Consider the following 15,407-nt stretch of genomic DNA (forward strand, 5'->3'; position numbering starts at 1 on the left):
TTCTGGAAAAGTATTTCCCAACTCACAAAGCTTCCCTGTATCACATCAATCCAGGACATTTGACCATCTGAAGCTCAGCATTGTGAAAATTCTCAATCTCTGCTCTGTGTCTGCCATAGCCAGACAGGACCTACCTCACTTGGAGCTTCAATAACTTCTCAACCAGGCCACTTCAGCTCTTGATGTCTTCTAGGGAATTGTTCTTCTACTCAAGGCGCTTCATCCTGGCACGAAAATTGACCACATTGCTGCGCCCTGGCCCTGGCATTACAGAAATCGTGGAAACCTGTCCTGAACTGCGCCGAATCTGATCGAGGGCCTTGCGTGCTTCATACAGCCAGTGATCTTGACGATTTTCATAGGGCTTGGATAGCCCATGAAGTCAGCTTCCTAGGCATGTAAAATTTTTTGAAAATGATCAAGTATAGCTCCTGCAATCTGAGAAAAACCAGGTCCCTGTCTCAGAAACCCTAATTCCACCATAGCCAAAATTTCTCAAGCTTTTTTTTCCTCAGTTTTTCTTTCTCTTGACACTCAACCCAAGCCTCTGTCACTCTAATCCATTAACCCAGCATCAAATCAAGGAGGGGAAGGACCTGAGAAGATTGAAGAACAACCGAACGATCCTGAACAAGAAGAATCAAGCTCAACATCAACACTGACATAGTGTGTTTTCACACTGTCACTAACTGTGTCCCTTGACACACTGCATTATGCTCTTCTACTGATAAAATCTCAGAATTCTGGTGTTGATTTGCTGCTGATCTTGCAACCTCAACATGGAAAAAGACTCTCCAAATGCTCGATTCAAAGGAGTCGGGTTTCACACCTGGCAAACCCGCATCAAGCTCATCTTGATGAAAAAGGGTCGCTGGGCCATCACAAATGGCAAAGAGAAGAAACCTCGGGATGCGGACCTTGCAACTACTTGGCAAAAGAATGATGACAGAGCCCATGCCATTATCAAACTGGAGCTAGACGACAGTTATATCCATCATGTGGATAACTGTGAGACCTCAGAGGATACATGGAAAAGACTTGACACCCTGTTCGGTGCACAATATAAATCATCAAAGTATGGTCTCCTGATTGAGTTCTTCAGGCTTGAAATGAAGTCCAGTACATCACTTGCCACACATATCAATTACATGGAAGGACTCCTAACCCAACTTGCAAGAATCAACATTAAAATGGATGAAGATGTTTGCATCGGTGTTCTACTTAAAAGTTTGCCTTCTGAATATAATAATGTATCAACAACTTTAATCAACATGCCAAATCCTGAACTTGTTGATATCCAGGCATCACTGCTAGAAGAGGAAAAGAAGCTAAAAACTAAGGAAGAACCAAGTACCTCTAGAGATGAGCATGCATTATATGTTGGCAACAGGTACAAAGGCAAGAAGGATTAGCTCTTCTGTGACTTCTGCAAAAGGATCGGACACACCGAGAAGTTCTGCCATGCAAAAAGAGATCCCAAAAGGCCTATCTAGTCGCAGTCAAAGAAGAAGAAGAAAATGGAGCAAAGGAAGAAGAAGATGAAGATGAAGACCACCAGGATCGGAAGGACAAGACTCATTAGTCCTTCTACTCTCATAACTCTGATAGTTTGTTTTAAAAGCCTTGTACTTCCTTGCCCTAATGCTTCCTGCCATAAGCTTTGTAAACTCCTCATGTAACTTGGCATTACAGTCCCTATACACTTTGTGAGGCCCCTGTTATAGCCTCTGGATGTCCATCATGTTTTGGTGCCCACACTTAGCCTTTTTTGCAACAGCCTCTGGTATCTACCATGTTTGTGGTGTGCCCACACTTTGCAGGTGGTTCTCATTACAGCCTCTACACACTTTGTGCCTTTTCTAGTTGTGATTGAGGAGGGGTGTTGAGATTCAGCAATCACACTCACTAAACAGCCTCTTTGTATGGAGCTTCAGGGTCAAGGATATGCAGGCTAACCTATCCCATATGCACAATGGTGCCTATTGCAGTTTCCTACTTTCCTATAAAGCATTGTACTTGCTTCCTTTTCAAAATGCAATGATAGTACTCTTTTCTTTTAAGTGAAGTGTCAATGTCATTGTCCACATACACAAGATCGTGTTTATGAGTCCAAGTCTCAATCTTGGAACCTAATTCACTTGTGTAACAAACAGTGTCTTTATCTTCTTCATCATGAGTCCACACTTCTTCTTTCATCCACCATAACTCACTGCCATGCTCTAGATCCCGCATTTCTCACAATTGAAACTCCCATTTTATCCCAATAAAAATATCAGGGGGGGAGGGGCGTGAGTGTCCTATCACCCCCTTTCACCCTTTTTTGTTTGTTTTAAAAAATACAAATAGGGGGGATTAAAATATATGAGAGAGGGATTTATTTTTTTGGTCAAACACGCACGCACACACGCATGCACGCACGCACATACACATGTATGTGTAAATATCCATGTATAGCATTGTCTCATTCGATGGGTTGGTTACATTTCAAGGTACCGCCTTATTGGACAGTCTTGCCATATGGAGATTCTTCCATGGAGACATCGCAACTATGGAAAAGAAAGGGTGGATAAGAGAAGAGAATGAATGGATTATAAGAAGTTGCAGACATTCGCCTTGGGATGTACTAGTTCATATGAGTTATTGCCTTCACCCTCTTCACGTTCACACACTCTCACTATTTTTGTTTTAAATTCACTCTTCTCACACTGGCATGGGTCTACCGTTGTCTACCTCTCATGTTACCTCTTAATGAATTGCCCTTTATTTATATTTTGGGGAGGGGACTGAGGTGCCAACTCTAGGAAAAATCCAAAATTTTGTGTTAGCCAAGAATTGCCATGTGTAGTCAAATATCTTAATATTTTTAGGGGGTTTTGGGTGTGTTTGTATAGATTTTTTTCAATTTTTTAACTCCAAAATTTAGGGAAGGGATTGACATGTTAATTAAAGGGGGAGGGACATACAAAAATATAAGATATTTTACTACATTTATTTGTTGAAGGTAGAGGAGTAGCCACATTAAAACTCCAATTTATCCCAACATAAATATCAAGGGGAGAGGGGGGGAGGTGAGTGTCCTATCTCCCTTATTTTCCCTCTCCTTTTTGTTTAAAAAAAATCCAATTGGGGGGGGGGGGGGGGATTAAAATACATGAGAGAGAGTAGGATTTTTTTGGTTAAATTCATATATGTACACATGTATGTATGTGCATTTTTTAACAAAGGACAGAATATTATCATTAGTTTGTGTGTGTGCTTGGGTGTGCACATGAAAATAGGGGGGATAGATGTCGACCATTACTAAAGTTTTTGAACCTTAAGGGATTATTTCCCTCATCCCCTCATTCAAATGCAAATGCAATGGAGACGAACAATGTCATGTAATTGAGATGAGCTGAGAACTTAAGTGAGGTTCGAAAAGAGAAAATTCGATGAGCCAAGCTCTTGTGCACATCCAAGGTGGGGAGGAGAGAGGGTGTAACACATCTTATACATATTTGTAAACTTCCCCATTTCTTGGATCTTGAGGGTTTCTTACCTTCCCCACCAACATTGTGGGTGGATACTCAACGTCCACCATCGTAAGAGATGGATTTATTGTAGTAGCATGTCATCTTAATTCTCATTGTACATTGATTGAATTTAGTTATGATTACCTTATGTTGTAGTTAATACAAGATTCAGCTATGACATAGTTAGGGCTACTAGTTGATTCATATTGTATTTTTTTTTAATTTTCTTAGTATTCTAATTCAAGATAGGCTAACTTCATTCCAATGGTACCAGAGCCTTGTTTTTGATCCATTATTGTGTGAGGTGTACGTCCACTTCCCCTTAGAGAAATTGAGATGTCCTCATCTGGTGCAAAAACTTGGGGAGGTCTCTTTAGAGGATGGACTCCTCGATCTATATCGCATTCTCTTCTAGGAAGTCCTTCTACTAGATAAGGTACTCACATGGAGAGTACAATTCCTAAGAGGCTTTTCTTTTATCTCTAAGATTCTATTGAACTTCCAAAATGCCCTAAGTTGGCATTACAATTTGTCATGAACTTTGAGATGAGGCAGAAGCTCTAATCTATAGGCTTTCCTACCACAATATCTCGAACTGAGTTTTTTGAATTTCCTAAAAAACAAGAAACTTTCTTTTGTCGGATTCTTAGGAACACCATGTCTCCATTCTTGAAAATCTGGGGAGTCCTGATGGGGTCTTTGTAGGCCTCTGCAAATCTTGTGTTGCTTTGATGTCTTGTTGGATGGCCTTGCTTTGCTCCTCTATCTCTTCTAGTATTTTTTTGGATGCTTCGACCCTCAAGGCTGTTTGACTATGTAGGGAGATCGACTTCAAGTTGGATTAGAAAAAATGAGAGGGGACAAGCATTCTTGTCCATACAACACCTAGAAAGAGTTATACCAATACTTTGCTCTGGTAGTACGAATGTTGGAGGCAAATTCCACTATTTGATCCATCTCTTGGGATCCCTAGTACAATATGCTTTGAAAATATTTCCAACACTTGATTAGCTCTTTTAGTCTGCCCATTAGTTTGAGGATGATAGATGATACTAAAATAGACTTGTGTGATAGTGGCTTGAAAGTGACATGTCCACAATTTTGAAGTGAACAAGAGACTCTATTACTAGTAATCCTTTTTAGCAAGGATGTCCAACTATCAGACTATCATGGACCTCCTATAGAATCTTCTTCTTGAGATCCCAATTATTAGGCCAAGCTTTCCCTCAATGTAATAATGCTTGAATTTGGCCTTGATATTTTGGATCCCAACTTGGATAGATCTCATTATCTTAATGTAGTCAGGTTACTTAGGAACTTCAACAACTACATCCTCTAAAATCGGGTTGCTATGCATGGAAATTAGACTTGCGAGAAATTCTCCGCTATTCGAGTCTTCCATCAGTAAGAAATTTAGGAAAAATTTTATGATTAGGGTGTCAACTAGCACATTTTCTTTTCTAAGATGAAACTTTATTTCAAAGTCAAATTCTTGGAGGACTTTAATCCGTCTCCTTAGTCTCATATTGAGATTAGGTTGAGTGAAAATCCACTTAAGACTTTTGTGGCCTATCACAAGAGCGAATCTTCTTTAGAGCAAGTAGTGATGCCACCATTTCAAGGAAACTTCTAAAAGCTTCTTTAGAGCAAGTAGTGATGCCACCATTTCAAGGAAACTTCTAAAAGCTCAAGGTCATGCATAGCATAATTCTTCTCGCAAGGTTTAAGCTTGCAAGAAGAATATGCCACTAGATGCCCTTCTTGAGTAGGAATGCATCCAAGAGCCATAATGTTGGCATCAGTAATGACCTCAAATTCCTTTAAAAAATATGGTAGCTTCAGGATGGGGCCAGTAGTGAGACATTGCTTCAGCTCGTCAAAACTCTCCTACTCTCAAGACATTCATGTGATTTTTACTTTCTTTTTAAGAAATTCATTGAGGGGTGTTGCTATTAAGGAGTAACATTTGATAAAATCCTGTACCACCTAATGAGACCTAGAAATCCTCAGATGCCTTAATAGTTTGGGGATGGTGGTCAATCTTGAATATCCTTGATTTATGCAAGGTCCATTGATATGCCTTCCTTTAAGATGACGAATTCTAAGTATTCAATCATTTTCTTGAAGAATGCACACTTTTTCTTCTTGGAAAAATACTTGTTTTCATGAAGAATTTCTAGGACAATCCACCACATATGACCTAGATGATCTTCCTCTACCTTGAAATAAGTGAGAATGTCATTTAAAATGTAAGAACAAATTCATCTACGTATGTGTAACATGACCACCTATTGGCTATCCAAGCACGTTTTTAGCGGTCCATCGAGAGATGAGTCTAAGCAACACCGCCCGGCACTCCCATGGAATGTCACGGGGTTTGTCGCCTAGGGTTTTTCGAGTCCACCTCGCAATGGAATGTTTGCAGCCAAATCCACTAGGATCAACCTAAAACTTGAGTCCCTAGTGGTCAAGGTCTCCTGACAACATTCTAGCGTCGGGTTTTGGACATCCCACTTTACGCAAAGATACCCAAGCCGAAGCAGACCCATGCTGCACTTGGTTCAAAGAGAATGGGAAACGAGAGGGATGCGGCGCTCCACCTCTCTGCTCATAGGGCATAATCCCATTCCTAAAACGGCATGAATCGGGGTTCTAACCTAACGATTTCTAAGCATTGGTCATCAGTAAAACCTTGTGAGAAGCTTCCCAGTTCTCTGGGACCACCCTGTCATAGGATAGACCCATCAGGGTTCCGTCCTCCCACTTCCCTCACTTGGCGTTCTTTAGTTGTCTAATTAGCCCTATCACTTTTAGGTGTGACATGTAAAAACAGCTTCCTTAATTAGCCTTTTAAAAGGACAAGGTTCGTTCACATAATCTTATGGGACTGACACGAAAATAAATTCAAACAGTTTCCCTGGAAGTACCTAATATTAGCAATTTATCATATATATAAATCTTGTTCAAAAGGGACAATATCCGCAATCCGTAAGGATGCACTTTATTTCCACCAAGTTTTCACCTTACACTAGTAACAAGGGCACCTCGAGAATCTATCCCGAGTCACACTGATTGTTTGACTAGGACCCGGAGGCAGGGAATTAACGGCTAGAGCCCCCCTAGCATCCAAGCATCCTCCTGCATTCAAACCAATCTGCGGAGAGACCTCTCGTGGCGGGTTCAGCCCATGTTCCCGTCACGGCTATTTAGAACCCCCTTGGCTAGGGTTGGCAACCAGCTGGGGGTGGTTTGGTGCACCCTCCAAAAGTTCAACCTGATTCACTATGCTCATTTATGAGTTTCGAGTTACACAATCTCTCTTTAAAAGAAAAAAAAAATTATAGAAGTAGTGTTCCTAAATTTACAAGCACAAACAAAGGTGCAGGTGAGTGCTCAAGACATATGCTAAGGTGGGGGTCCCTCTCTTGATCCTAGCATTTGTCCTTCTTGCCTTGGTGGTAATTTCCAATATCCTTCGAAGGATAGGGAATACCTTCATTCCGTCCCCGCTATGTGAAAGGAACGATCAATTATGCAATTGGATCTTATATCTGAGAGTTTGCGAATGGTAGTTGTCTTAGCTTGCTAGCCTTTAAATCCAAGTTCTTATCTTGGAAGAAACGATACTTGAACTCTCTTGTATTAACGTCAGATTGTGTCATGGTTAAAGGTGATATCTTCAAGGTCGTTTCAGCTTTATCAAGGCCATATTTAGAATAGAGGCCATTGAGTGTTTTATTTGTCTCATGGTCCCCCTATGAAGTAACAATAGATTGGCTTTTTTCCTTTAAAACCCTGAATAAGTTGAGTTGAGCCCTATCCTTGTGTATATGGGGTTCATTTTATTAAACGGCTCTTGAGCAATTATTAGTATTTCGTATGCGCAGTTTAAAGTTATCTTCAAGATGAATCCCTAGCAGCGCAACTGAAACTGATCATGATGCCATGCAATATAGAGGCGTATCTTTCCTAACACAATGCTGCAATGCACGCCTTTGCTTTTTGGAATTCATTTTGACGTGCTTATGCAAAATACAAATAGAGACTTGTATTTTTCTTTTGGGTGGAGGACGTGAAGTTATCAGGCCTAATGCAAAAGAGAACCACTTCCCTCTGAAGGTTTATAGGAGCCTAATACCTGATTTAGTATTGCAAGGGCTTAGATATACTTAATTGTTATCGTAGCAACTCATGAACTTCATGTACTTGATTCAAACCTTTACTTCTACCTTTCCAATTTCACAAATTTCGTGATGCAAAGAAAAAGTACGGTTTTCGCTTAATGAGGAATATGCATAAGTGTCCTAACAACGCATTTTTGAGTACCTTCAAGCATGCTAATGCTAGGGCATAATCTAAAGCATTACAAGCACAATCAATAAGGTCCTTGCTTTTTTTTTTTTTGCATGCATGAATGCAAAATCTTTCATGCAATTTACTCGTTCAAAAACATGCAAAAGTGCAAGTAAACACAATTTCCAATATGATAAAACGATGTAAACTAAATGGTGGTTAGTTATTATAGACATTTACCGAATACCTTTCCCTTCCCAATGAAGTCGGCCTAATGTCCTTAAGGCCTCCCATCGGGGTAGGGTGTATGGGATGCACAGCTAAGTGTCAAAACTTGGATCAAGGAGATGGAGTATTACTTTTTTGCTACTGGAACCAATGCAAAAAATCAAGCTATGATAGCACACTTAAGGCTTACAGCAGAAGCACAGCTTTGATGGAAACAATGGTGCCATGACAAGGCTATCCCTAAGTCTAATGTGATGTGGAGCCAAATCAAGGTGGCAATCCAAAGCTGATACTTGTCTCCTACCTATCAAACTCTCAAAATGAATGAGTTTCTCAGTCTCAAGCAATAGGGGATGACTCTAGAAGGGTAATACTCCTATTTTATTACACTACAAAAGTATGCACCCTACATGTCCATAAGTCAGCAATTGGCGCATTTTTGTCAAGGCTCAATTGAACCCACCTCTCAATGCTTTGTTGGAAGTAATGAATGAATATTATCAAATTTTCATAAAGGATGAAGACATAGCAAAGATGGCCTTTAATAGTAAGTATGGCCATTACAAATTCATCGTAATGTCTTTTGGACTAAGTAATACTCCTGCTACCTTTAACAAGTTAGTTCAAGTTATTTTCTAGTCATATTGTAACATTTTTCCCTCCCTCTCACTGTATGATCTTCCCCCCTTTTAATGATTTAAAAAAAAACAATAATTCCCCCTACTCATGCCACCAACTGGCGGATGGTGGGTTGGGGGGGGGGGGGGGGGGGGGGGGCTGTCGTGATGTCAATAGGGGAGGGTGCCGCGTGGCGAAGAAGAGGCGGGGGCTACTGCATGCCTGGAGGGGGCAGGGGGGCTGTCGCATGCCTCGATGGGGTAGGGAAGCTACCGTGTACCCTAGAGGTGGCAGGGGGGGTTGCCGCGTGCCATGGGAGGAGGGGGGAGGGCCTCCATACATTACTAATCCCCCCCTTAAGACCCTATAAAAAGGGATTAGGTGTGGAGAAGGAGGTCGGCGAGGATTGGAGTTGGTGGCCCTATACGTTGGTTGTTGTGGCTGAAGGGAAAGGAGGTTCATTGCTAGAGAGAGAGAGAGAGAGAGAGAGAGAGAGAGAGAGAGTAAGATGGAAGAGAAAGAAAGAGAGAAGAGAGAGAGACATATAGAGAGTAAGGGAGAGTAAGAGAGAAGAGAAAGAAAGAGAAAGAGAGAGGGAATTTCTCTCTCTTTGAAGACTTTCGAGCTTGCCGTCTTCGAAAAGATTCTCTTGGACGAATTCCCACCACGAGGAGTCATCTCTCTCGTAACTTGGGTGTGTAGCCACGAAGGAAAAACCAAACTTATACGATGCCTCCCAAGTGAAATAAGGTCCAATCAAACATGAATCCCACTTCAACCGATGGAGCTACAGGTCAAGGAACCACGTCACTTGGTAATCACTTTGTTCTTTCACCATTAAACTTAGGTGGCTTGGACCTATTTGAGGAAGGACTTCTCTCTTCCTGATCCACCATGAAAGGTGGATTTAGAGGCATACTTTATTAGATATTATAGCATTTTTTGTAGTTTCATAAGGAATTTTTAGTGGAAAATGAAGATTTAAAGCTTCAAAGTGGCCATTTTTTCAAAGTGTTTAAGACATATAATGCGAGTCATTTTGCAAAGTCAAGTCTATAACAAGCAAGAAGTGTCGTTTGGACATTAATTCCACGTGTTTGATGTAGAATTTCATGCTGAGAAACCTTAGTTTATGGAGTGGAGCCCCAAAAGGAATACCAAGGAAATAGGGTTTCTATTGCAAGAGAATCTATCTTGTAACATCAACAACCATCTTTTCCATCTTTTATATGATCCCAACAAAGAAAAAAATACCATGAACAAGAAATCTTCACGCAACTTCATTAAAAAAATTCTCCTACGGCTTTAACAAACTCCATTCTCTTCATATTATTCATAGAATTCTTTGATAAACAAATAAAAAACAAAAGAATACTCCACTTTGAATAGAAAAATATCACATATGATTCATCTTCAAAGATCTCATAGTTTTCTCTCACAATCTCTCATAGATAAATACATTGTTTGCATAGAATTGGCTATCTCTAACTCTCTCTCTCTCTCTCTCTCTCTCTCTATCAATAATACATCATCTCCTCACTACAATACTCAATAATCACTCATCATAATCCTTCTTTGGCTGTGGATGCCCCTTCTAAAAGGTGCGTCTAATATGAAAGGTTGCCAGAGCCACTACAATGACTCCTCATAGCTCACTACTGTCACTTCACTCCAATCTTCTCTTGAGTCTTCAAGAGCTACTTCTTCCACTTCCTTGAGCTCTTTTTAACTTACATTCACCTCTTTCCAAAGCTAGAAAACTTTCCCAAAGTCACACATACATTCCACAGAACACTTAGAGAGGCATACAGAACAGAACAGAACAGAAATAGAGGCTCTACAGAAGCTCAACAGAGGATTTACAAAAGGTCAACAGAAAGCATCAGAACCACATAACTCAAATTAAAACCATTCCACACTATCAAAAACCACTCAATGAGCTTTCAAACAACCTCAACCTTCATCAATCATTACTTCATGCTTCATACAGAAGATGGACTGAACAAAACAGAAGCTAAATAGAAGCTATCAAAACCTCAACAGAACTTATCAGAACATCACAGAGCCTCATATCTCTACCAAAAAACATAATGAGCTTCCAAAGCATAATCAACCTCAATCAAAACACTCTCAAACGCTTCCAAAACAACTAAACACAATTCAAAATTCATCAAAAATCGACCATTCAACCCTAAAAACAACAAAAATCATCCAAAAAACCAAGTCATTTCAGCATTCAACATATCCCCACACTTGATAAGGGAGCGTCCTCGCAACCTAAGAAAAAGGGAATACAAGTTCATGAAAGAGCTCAACTCAATCTTCTTTAACATCTTCAATAAACCATCCAACCACGACCCCAACTTATAACCTGTATCTAATAAAGAATACAATGAAAGGAAAACCCTTTATCCATTAATATATCTTATAAACAACAAAAAATCATAACAAATTTGTAAAGGATATAAGAGGTTCTTTCATCCATCAATCAAATAGAATCACGAACCACCATCCATCAGCTTCTCAATCACGTCCATCTTCATCTTCAACTCCACAGAAGAGGATAATACACCACACCACATACATTACAGAACATACACAAAACTCATACAGACACAATACTAGGTAGTCTAAATGGCACATGACCCCAAAAAATGGAGAGCAACGAAATTTTTTTTCCATTAAGAAAAGATGATATACCAAGAAAAGGCTTCACTTAAAAGTAGGGCAAAGATTTTTCTTTTTAAATTGCATGCTAAGCTTGACATGCTTGAGAGCTTTACTCTCATCTACAAAATACTGAGGTACATTCTGTGTAGAAATTGTAAACAATACATCCTTTCCAGCAAAATAAGGAACCTGGTAGGGAAAGCCTGTGCAAAGTAATATAAGATATCCATTTGAGCAACAGTCATGTCCACATTTGGATTTATGATCAACTGTTGCGGGATAGTCTTTTGAGTATTCAGATGAGACTGTTGATGCATGAAAGCAAGATACCAATAGAAGTGAGCAGCAAGGCGTATAGAAGTATCCTCATATTGAACATGCACCCGGGAAAAATGAAGATAAGAAGTCGAACATGTAGCAGATGTCTCATAGGACCTGGAATAAGAGGCCAGTTAAAACACCGGTTGTGTCAAAGAATCATGCAACGTCCATTGCCTTCTATGAAGAATATCACTGCCATATCTAGGTGTATCAAGCACTGATTGGGGAGGAAGATTAATAAAATTAGATGGAGATGGTAATGGAATAAGAGGGGAACATTACCAAGGTGGATGAGACAAATCATAAAATGAAGATAAGTGAAGGGATAAGGAAGATGGAAAATATGGAGAATTCATAAAAAATGTTTGAAGGGATTTCGCTGAGAAAACAGAAGGAATAGGAAGAACTATAGGAGGAAGTTCAGAAAGGGTAGGAGACGATGGAGGATCAGCAACAAAAGGACAAAGAGTAAAAACAGGAATATGAGGGAATCCAAAAGGAGTGAAGGATAAAATAGGAATAGTATCAGGGCTAGAAGAAAGAAGGGAAACATATAAAGGAAAGTGATAAAACATGAAAGAATAGGAAAGAAGATCAGTTGGATCCAATGGATAAATATAACAACGAAAATTAAGAGCCTAGGAAAAGGAATCAGTAAACAATGGATGATAATAAATATGGCTCAACAATTGAGTTTGCAATGGCTAGATATCATGCTTATGAAAGACACTTTGTAAACGATAAGGTTCTAAAGCATCATTCTCCAAAGGTGGATGTTAAGCAAGCCCTCTACACCAAGACGTCTGCTGATGATAAGTTTTCAAGCTTTCTGCTAACAAGAGCTCCACTGAATGAACATACATGACTGCTTGCAAAATGGCATCCCCCACATAAACATTCAGATCCTCCTCATTAAGAATTTGTAGTTTCATGTGAAACTAGCTCACCCACAAATCTATTAAAGATAGCTCTCAGCAAATCTGCAGTCCATAGGTTTGACCACCCATCCTTTGGAGGTTCCAAGTCCACATTGCTTAAGGAAATGTATAAGGAAAACCCTTGCTAATTATACTTAATCCAAAAGGAGGGGGGAGGTGACACCGATTCAACATAGCGAGTAAAGTCATCCTACACACATTCGTTGCTGAAGGTGTTCTACCTTAGCAGAAAACCCATCACACAGCTTAGCCTTTTGCTGCAACTAATCAAACTCCTCTTTAGAAGACAAGACATAATAAACTACTGGATCTAGAGGAGGAATAGATAGAACAATGATTTGTTGGTTAAGCTCTTCAATAAGCTTCTTCTGGGATTCAATAGTGTCTTGGGAATGTTGCAAATTCACCCTCGTAAGTACCCAACTTACGAGCTGACTCTATCATGCCCTCAAGAGCTACATTCTTTTCTTGAGTTAAAGACACATTCTCAACTTCCAAAGTAGCTACTTTAGTTTCTAACTCTTTGATTTGAGCTTGCTGGGAATCCATCAAAGCAGTAGCATCAGTCATCTATTTATGAATGTCACTGAGGGTAGCTTTTTCAGATGCAAAGTCCTCCAAAGCTTTGCTCAAATGACTAGTCATGGAATTGACTTTGTCTTGCAATGAATTATAAACCCCCATGTAAATAGACTTAAGGCATGAAGTAAGGGAAGACTCCAATGTAGACCACACCAAAAATCAACTAGGAAAGCAAAGATCTAGCCAGCATCGTCTACAAAGAAGAGGGAATATGTTGATCTAGCTATCCATCCCTTTGGATAGAAAATAAGTTAGGACAAGACAGGAATGAAGGCAGGGAACTGCTAGAAATAGGAGGGGTAGTGTCTTGCACATGAGGATTTGCAATTGAAGCTGAAGAGGGACTAGGCAGCCCTGTGGTACATCTGTGTTTAGTTTGAAAAAACCTGGGAGGAGGCTCATCCTTCATATCTGAATTCGACTGTAATGGAGGAGGACATGGAACATAAGGTGGAGGCTACTTCGAAAGAGGAGCAAGTTCAACCACTGGCACACCACTAGGAGGAGGGGCAAAAGTAATAATCTTTTGAAGAAAGATACCATAAGAAACATTACTACCTTGACCTTTTCTGACTCTCTGAAAATGTTGATCCATCTTGGCCAACATGAATGCAGCCCAATTAAACTTGGCTCCCTCAAGGATCCAAACAGATGTAGTAAAAAGCTCATTGGATAGACATTTGGAAGCAAGCTTTCGAGACATGAATCTATCTTGTAGGAACTGACATAGTTACTTCCACACCGAAGAGGAGATATGAGCAATAGAAACCCCACAGCTAGTACACTAAAGGGGTAGCTGTCTCCTTCTAAAGAAGTGAAAGGATCTCCTTGGTGGTTAATAACTGATTGCCACTAGGTACAAAGGAGGTTGAAAGAGGCAGACATAATGTAGAAGCATCAGTCATAGACTGGTCATAGACCAAACCAGAAATTTTTTTGTATGACACTAGGAAAGAGTAGCAGAGCTTGTTGTCCACTAGCGGAAACTTAAGCACTACAAATGAATGGGGACTAGTACGATGAAAACAATCTATCTCCAAGAGAAGGGAATAGTCATGCACCGACAATCGCACATGCTGGATCACAATCGGGGGAGTAGAGGTTGATGCCATTCAGACTACACAGGATATCCACACAGACAACAAAGAAAAATAGAAAAATTCCTGCAAAATCCAAACAATCCACCACTAAGAAAAATATCAGGAAAAAGAAATAGAAGAACAAACAAAACCGAACCAAACTTCCCCAAGCAAACCACATCTTACGTAAAAAATTCGATATGACCTACGCACTCATGCGACCAAAAGCTTCATGCGATGCAAACAGTCAAACACCCTAAAACCCTATAATCAAGCGCTCCAAAAGAACAAAAAGTCAAACATATAGTAGCCCATACATTGACTAGACTCAAAACAGAATCACAGATTCCGACCATCAAAATAAACTCAGACAAATACGACTGACATCTTTGATTAAGAAATCCCAATCCTCGTAAATGTTGGTGGATACCTAAGGTGCAGTGAAGTGAGCGGGTGATTGCTATCGAATCCATTTTTAAAATGATCAATTAAGCTCAATTAATTATTAAATTAATGTGTTAATGCAAGGTGAGTTGCTTGCGTAGCCCAATCCCACTCATTTTGACTTGACTGGACTAGGGGTCTCTACTAATGCAATTCATTTTTAGAAATTACATGATCTTTGGTGCAAAGCACATGCATGCGATGAATTTTAGAAAACTAGATGGGCTTTTGTGCCAAAGTGCGCGTGCAATGGTGGGGGTTCCTTTTACAATTAACAGTCGAGTTCATTTTAATTACAAAATTAGAAAAGTGCATTGTGTTAATTTTGTGGATGCAACAGTTGGGTTATGTTTATTACAATTATTTGTGTGTTAATGTGCATGTGAAGAAGGGAAAGAGGAAAACTTGGCGGCATGTGGACACCCGCAAGGTCTGTCGTGCAAAATCCCACTGGAGCTGAAATGCTCTCCTTTGGCTTCCCTAGGTCCTCCAAGGTTAGAGGGTCAAGCTGGCTATGGATTTTGAAGGTCCAAGATGAGAGAAATGAAGATTTTCTTGTGCACTTAGTGAGGCTGAGGTTTGAGGAAGCTGAAAGGATCAGAGGAGGCTCTGATACCATGTGGAAAACCAAAGTTGTAGCAAGAAAAGTGTGCATAAGAGGGAGATAGGAGCTCAAAGTACAAGAACAAAATCTTGTTTACTAAGTTGCTCAAAGTACAACT

Source organism: Lygodium microphyllum, chromosome 1, assembly GCF_053477565.2.
Source record: "Lygodium microphyllum isolate KBCC chromosome 1, Lygodium_microphyllum_v1.1.10, whole genome shotgun sequence".
In the NCBI taxonomy this organism is placed as follows: domain Eukaryota; kingdom Viridiplantae; phylum Streptophyta; class Polypodiopsida; order Schizaeales; family Lygodiaceae; genus Lygodium; species Lygodium microphyllum.